The following is a 7612-nucleotide window of genomic DNA, read 5'->3' as shown; positions in this document are numbered from 1 at the left end:
TTGGATGAGGCTCTCACGTTCATACTTAGTTTCATCTTCGTACATTCTCACTTAGGTATCACCTGTCCTATCGGAGACAGGGCTTCCACCTACGAACTAAAAGGGAACAAAGATCATCACATGCCAAGAGGCATAGTGGGAGAGTGGCAGCACTGAGAGAGGCTGGGACACTAACCTGTGCCTGAATCCTCTCTCAGTGTAGTAGGACCTGTTAAGAACTTCCGAACTTCAGGATTGTAGGATAGTGAACTTGTGTTGTTTTTTAGCCCCATGTTTGGGGTGGTAATTTGTTACACAGTTCCTAACTGTGCAGGTAGTTCATGGCTCCCTCATTAATCTGCAGTATTTGAATAAAAATCTAAGATTTAAATGGAACCAGAAAGATGGAGTAACAGAAGAAGCTGTTTGCCACCCGACCTAATGACTTGAGTTTAATGCCTACAGACCACAAGGGAGAAGGAGAGAGTAAACTCCTGCCTTCAACAGCTTGTCCTTTGACCTCTACAAATGAACCATGGCATGAGGCTATGAGTCTCTCTCTCTCTCTCTCTCTCTCTCTCTCTCTCTCTCTCTCTCTCTCTCTCTCACACACACACACACACACAAATAAATGTAAACCAGATAAAGGTAAAAACATATAGAGGAATTGCTTTATATTTATTTATATCTCCTCCACTTTATATCTCTGTCCCTGCTTTGTCTGAGAACCCCAGGAACCGTTCTCAGCAAAGCGATGAACAGTCTTGCTTAGGAATCCCAGGTGACAAGAGAGTGGGCAACTCCCCCATCAGAGGTTCAGAGGTGGATTATGTTTGCACACTGCCTCAATGGAAGACTTTTGGGACCCTAGGACACACAAGTCCACTACTGTGGCCTTGACCTCGCAGAGCAGGGCCTTGGTGGTCATTCAGGTAAAGAAGTTCTTCTTTTCTCAAAACACGAGGTAGAGTTTCCTAATGCCATATTTATGTAGGGAGCCATGAGGCTTTGGCTGCTTAGCCACAGCACCTCCAAATCTGATGCTCATCCTTCATTGCTGGTCCAGACTCTTCCTACGAGAGATCCTTATGTTTTGTTTCTTTTGTTATCAAGATGCTTCCTTCTGTGCCATTCCTGACCATTAAAGATGTTACAAATCTCTCTCCTGCTAAGGAGGCCATTGAGGCCCAGGTGATATTTCTGTTCCTTGCCTTATGGTCAGTCTTGTAGAATGGGAAGATTGAGAAGTAACAGAAGACATGTTCCTGCCTGTCCCCTTATTAGACATGATACCTAAGACGAACAAGTTACAACAAAGCTGTTTGTCAATATGAAGAAAGTCAGCTTGGCTTCGGCAGGGCATCGATGGAAGTGTGAACGTTCCTCAGCTGAAGAGCAGAATGCTGACCTCAGGAAATGGAGAGGCACAGGCCAGGGTGATTTGGATCTCCTATGTAACCTGAAGTCAGGCTAGTGAGCCAAGTCCCAGCTGGGCTGCTGTAGGGTCATTTCTGCCGTTAGATGGTCAGTCACTAGACCGTCCGCTCAGTGATTGCTCAGGCTCGTGGTTAAAAAAAGCCATGGCAGGACCAGCATTTGAAAGGATCTCTTGTCTACTTAAAAACTGATTTTTAATCTGTTATTTCATGTAATATCATTTTCTGTTCTTTAAAAATTAACATTTCAGCTGTCTGGAATGTTTTACTTCTTTTAAATAGTCCCTGTTATTCTGGCTTACTTTTATTTCTTGTGGGGGGAGTTATTTAATGTCTGTGTTCTAATGTCAAGAAAGAACAAATCTATTTTTATACTATTACCAGCAGCTACTTTTGTTCTAAATTTCCATCTTATGCTCCTCTCAAATACAAAACAAACACACAGATAAACAAAAGCTTTATAGTCTGTTTAAAGAAATGTATTGAATACATTCTGTCTCCTTGGCACTGTGCTAGGGGGCAGAAATTGAGGACTGAATTTGGCTCATCCTCAACCAAGAAAACCTCTCAAAATAGTGACAGAGAAAAGCTCATTGCCGTTCAACCCACCCTAGATGTCCCCCCACGTGGAAGTTCTCAGCTTCAAAACTCCACACAGTAGACACAAAGCTTACCTACAAAGATCTTAGAACTAAGTGTAAGTATGATCAGTGAGTGTCTCAATGGAGGAAAAGCAAATTGGACAGGTAGGATGAATATTCATTTAGTAATAGTGGTGACAACTGGAGGGAGGATGTAGGAAATGAACGGAGAAAAATGTATAGCATTTGCAAAAGCAAAAAAAAAAAAGATTTTTTTCTGGAATAAGTATGATACGTCCTGAAGTCAAAACAAGCCATCAGGGATGGAGTAGAAAAGAAAGGTGTGAGCAAAGTTTTTAAAAAAATGCATTTAGGTAAAATCCATCACATGTCCCAGAATAGTAAACTGGACCTAATCAAAACCTACTGGAGGCTATCAGAAATTGCTTGTCTTAACCCAAGAGTCCTCTGTTACATATTATTTTATATTAGTGACTTGGGGATCACCTGTCTTGATCCCAGAGTCCTTTGATATATACTATTTTATATTAGTGACTCAGATGCAAGTATTTGAAAGGGAGAAAAAAACCCCAAGAAGTCATGCACCATCTCCCTCCCTTGGTTCCTTAAAGTTCTGCTGCAGATATGCTCACCAAAGAATCCGTTCATCCCCACAATTCTCTTCTCCTGACTCATCACAACAGATCTGTCTCTCTGGAACACAAGGAGAGAAGCGCTGTCTAGTTTTTGTTGGTGGATGTAAGATTGGAAGATGGCAAAATCCTACCTATCTTAGCAGGAGCAAAAATATTCTACAGAGACACTTGTGTTCCCCCCCACACCCTTTGGCTCTGAGACTATTCCAACAATAGTCCCCAAGAGTGGAAATTCCCTGGAACCTTCATGCAGGGACAAGTTAAAAGTAAATCCTGGTTCCAAGCAATAGAGGAGCTTTTCTTTCAGGAAAAGAGTTCACAGTTTTGACAACTCGTCAGACCACATTGCAAGAGAGACCGGAGCTGAGGCAATGATGGATCTGTGACGGGCAGGACCACACCCTGACCCAGAGTGCTGAGTTATGCACACCTCCTACCTTCTATTTAGAATAGACTTGGGGGTACATCAGTGGACCCTTTCATCGAGTCTTCCTAATGTGGCCGTATTGAATAAATCTCCTTTATCTTTCACTTTTGTTTAAGCGGCCTACTGAAGAGGGGTGCCTGGTAGGGGTGCGTACCTTTGCGGGTTACCAGGATTCAGACTCTGACCCTAATAGCAGCAGGAACATTATTTCAATTATCAAATATGCTCACAGAATATAGGAAATGCTCATGTTAATATATCAAAACCCAGACTTTAAATGTCTGCCTAATTAGAATACTCTGATCTTTAAACGTTTTCTCTATTTTATGTACACGTGTTTCTGATCATATGTGTATATGTGTCACATGTATGGAGGTACCTGAAGAAGTCAGAGGAGGGTGTCAGAACTCTTAGAACTGGAGATACAAGTGGTTGTTAGCTGCCTGGTGGGGGTGCGGGGGGGGGTGTTCTGCAGGGGTAGCAAGGGCTCCTAACCACTGAGCCATCCATCTCTCTAGTGCTTTGCTAGATATTTATCCTTTGTGTCTTATTTTAAGTTAGACTTACACCTATCGAAATTATGCACTTGATATTTGACAAGTGCCAGTGTCTAACCAAGTAAAGGGTTGTCCTCGGGATACAAAACCATCGAACAATCTTTGTTTTATAAAGCAGTTTTCTGTAAGCCCCATTTACTCATCGGACCCTTTCAGCCTTTTTCAGGCCTTCTAACCCTCACAGTAGACCTTGGAATCTGCCCCTCCAACAGTCTTCAGTATTTGTGGTCAGCCTCAGCAGTTCCCTGGAGCCAGTCCCATCAAACAAAACCAGGGCCCACCGCAAACCAATATGCAGTATGCTAGTTCTGCTTCCGAACCTCTGGGTTGCTGGGTAGTGGGGGAGGGTAAGATGCAGGGGCTATGTTTTTAACAGGCATCCCTGGTGAATCTGATGATCAGCTCATCCTGTGAATCAATTCTACTCATTTGGTATTGGCTGCCCAATGCCTCACACCGTTAGTAAGCCTTTTTCATCTGGGACCATCTTTTCCTGAACTGGATTAAATTTTTAAAATTGAAAAACTTATGTTTCTGAGCTCTGGAAACCAAATACCATTTTTTTCAGTCCCTAAAGTGCATTTTTTTTTTTATAATTCTTCATTAGAGTTGTTATCTATCTCCTCTGGCAGCTCTTGTTTTACAAGATTATTCATCTTGATGGGTGGACACATCTGGCTGCTGGGTCCCGTTGGGGCATCTGTGACTTTTTTCTCAACTCACTCTGTTCTGGTTTCTGGGGAGATCTCTGGGGACCCTTGAGCTACGGAAATGGAAGGAGATTCAGCCATCTCAGTCCCTGTTGTCCAAGTGGACACAGCTAAAGTACAAAGCAGAACCTTCCCACTATGCTGGACAGAGAGGACCCGAGCCTTTATGTTCTATATTTGGCCTGATCCCCTCCAAACTCTCAGAGAGCTAGGTGCATCAAAGATGATCCTGTTAAGATGGTTGAATACTGGGGCATCTGTGTGTCTCTATCCCACAGCCGTAGTTTCTCTTGAAGGCATGGTGCTCTGGCCCTCAGTTCGTTACAATTGGTCTGTGGGAATCAGTTCTTCATTAACGTTCTGGCTAGACCCTCCTTACAGAACACCTGGCTTAAGGTGGGGAACTGTACCCTGGTTCAAACTAGAATGCAGACGCATGGGAAGGCTGCTTATTAGACATCTCTCCAGGCCACTGCCTTCACAAGACAGTTCCACAGTTACTGGCATTTTCTACACATGCTGGTCCGCTTTCTCCAGGTAAAAGGATTTGGATATATCCCATGCACTACTCCATTTGGACTCTGAAGACATGGTTCCTTAGATTGAGTAACTGATTAACAACGGAACATTACTGTTCAAGTCTGTGAAGGCTGAGAAATCCAAAATCAAAGCCTCAGAAGATTCAGTGTCTGGTGAGGCTCACAACCTCCTTTACATTTTTTAGTATGTGCATGTTGGGTTTCTGTCTGTGCTTATACACACAAGGACAAATGCCCTCACAGACCAGAGGGTGTTGGATCCCCTGGAGCTAGACGGGTAGGTGGTATAACCACCAGATGTGGATTCTGGGAACGGTACCCAAGTTCTCTGCAAGCAGTACATGCTCTTAATTGCTGAACTATTTCTTTCACCCCTAGGGCACACATCATTAAACACAGTATCCTTACAGGCCCAAAGAAGGAAGTATGTTCTCCCAGGCCTTTTATTTAAGGACATTTGTCCCACTTGGGAGAGTAGAGTCCTCTTGTACTGCTTTCCCAAGGGTTCTAGCTTTCCTAACATCAGCTTCTTGGTGATTAGGTTTCAGCATGTGACTTGGGGGAGAGGCACAAACAGTCTATTGCTAGCATCTCCTATACCTTGCCTCATTTTCAGTATTTGAAAGCAGAGATAATAACAACCCCCACATAATGCTGGTATTAAATTTTATTTGCCACTGATTATACACGGTTTCTGTGCCAGGCACCTGGCTAAGTGTCCTACTGATGCTCCAATGCCCAGTGAGAGAATTCAAAGCACACACAGCATTTTTGTGTGCACAGGAGGGTGCCAGGTCTCTCCTGTTGTTCTTGCTTGCTGATTTCCGTAGAAGAGATACCTTCTAGGATGTGTTTGTGCAGCTTCGCTATCCCCAATGCAGGTTATTCATCGTAGGCCCCCTTGGGTCTTGAGTTGGAATCTTCTTGAATTTGTTGGTTGACTATGAGCAGACCACAGGCTTCTAACTGGCAGTTCCTCATTTTCTCCACTTGGTAACCACAATTAATTTAACGTGTTTCTAAAAAGCCTAGCTAAAAGGCCCCTTCCTTTGCAAAGCTGCATATAATCTCTCTCCTATGGGAGAATTTTGCTGATGTGTCTTATGATCAACTCTCTTATATCTCATATTCAAGTTACTTATGGATATGACCTGTTTCTGTTGTGGGAAATTACCTTTTCCTGCTCCCAAACCAGGACTGCCTAGAAATCTTACTTTCAAATCTGCCCTATAAACAGAGGAGTATATCCAAAGAAAACAAAAATTAGAGAAATCATTCTTCTATTTCTTCAAGAGGAAGGCTTAAACCAACCAAGCTGGGACTCGAGATAAATAAGACAGCTTACAGGAGTGTACATCAGAGAGATTTTGACAGACCATTCTGATTAAAGTGTGACAAGACCTACCTTGAACATCTTGGCATATTCCTCCTGCCCCCACTGCGTGTGTATATATTTATTTCTGTGTGGGTGTACATGCACCCACTCTTTTGGAGACCCCAAATCAGTTTTGAACACTGGTTATTCAGGTGTTATCCACCTTGGTTTTTTGAGACAGGGTCACTTGAGGGTCTGGGGTTTGCTGCTTCAGCTAATCTGGTTTGCCAGGGGGGGTCTCAAGGTCTGTCTCTCCTACTGCTGGTAATAAAGGCACGAGCTAACACACTTGGCTTTTTTAAAAAGTGGATTCTTATGATCCAACACAGGTCCTTATGTTTGTGTGGTAAAAGCTCTACCAGCTGAGTCAAATCCCAGCCCAAGAAATGCATTGCTCAACCATCTTGCAGCAAGGCCAGGTTCTGTAATTGAATAATTCTGCTAGCATGGGAATAGAAGGTGGCTAAAATAGCAGCGCCTCTTTATGTTTACCGAAGCACTACTTGACACAGTTGTTAATATTTCTATTGCTGCAATGAAACACCATGACCAAAACCAGATTGGAAAGGAAGGGGTATATTCTGCTTACATTTCCATATTGATGTTCATCATTGAAAGAAGTCAGGGCAGGAACTCAAATAGGGAAGAAACCTAGAGGCAGGAACTGATATAGAGGCCACGGAGGGGTGCTGCTTACTGGCTTGCTCTTCATGGCTTGTCTAGCCAACTTTCTTACAGAACCCAGGACAACCAGCCCAGGGGTGGCACCATCCACAATGGGCTGGGCCCTCTCCTATCAATCACTAATTAAGAAAATGTTCTACAGGCTTGCCCACAGCCAGATATTAGGGAAGCATTTGCTCAATCAAAGCTCCCTCCTCTCAGATGATGACAGTTTGTGTCAAGTTGACATAAATCTGGCCCGCACAACGGCTGTGTTACAGAACCAGCCTAGGTGCTCATCAGCAGAACAGACACAAGAATTTAAAAAGATGTGGGATGTATATACAATAAAGTTTTATTCAGTCATAAAAAGAATAAAACTATCATGTTTAGGAAATGGTGGGATATGAGATCGTCATACTCAAAAGATCAAAGACCACATGTGTTATCTCATATGCAGAATCTAGCTTACAACGAGAGAGCGAGGCATACAGAACATGAAGAAACCATATGGGAACTCCACTGTATGAGAACTGAGGGACACTGGAGCAGGGAATAAGAGGGTAGAGGGGTAAATATGAGCAGAGCACACTATGTGCAGGTAAGGAAGGTCACAACGAATTACGTTTTATTTTACAACGGATAAACGAAAAACGAAATGAAACCAACGAAACCAGGCACATCTCAAA

The sequence above is a fragment of the Microtus oregoni genome, unplaced genomic scaffold (assembly GCF_018167655.1).
Source record: "Microtus oregoni isolate MIOR12 unplaced genomic scaffold, Mior012 000001F_ref0000356, whole genome shotgun sequence".
Classification (NCBI taxonomy): domain Eukaryota; kingdom Metazoa; phylum Chordata; class Mammalia; order Rodentia; family Cricetidae; genus Microtus; species Microtus oregoni.
The sequence above is the reverse complement of the archived record's forward strand: the minus strand, read 5'-3'. Positions refer to the sequence as shown.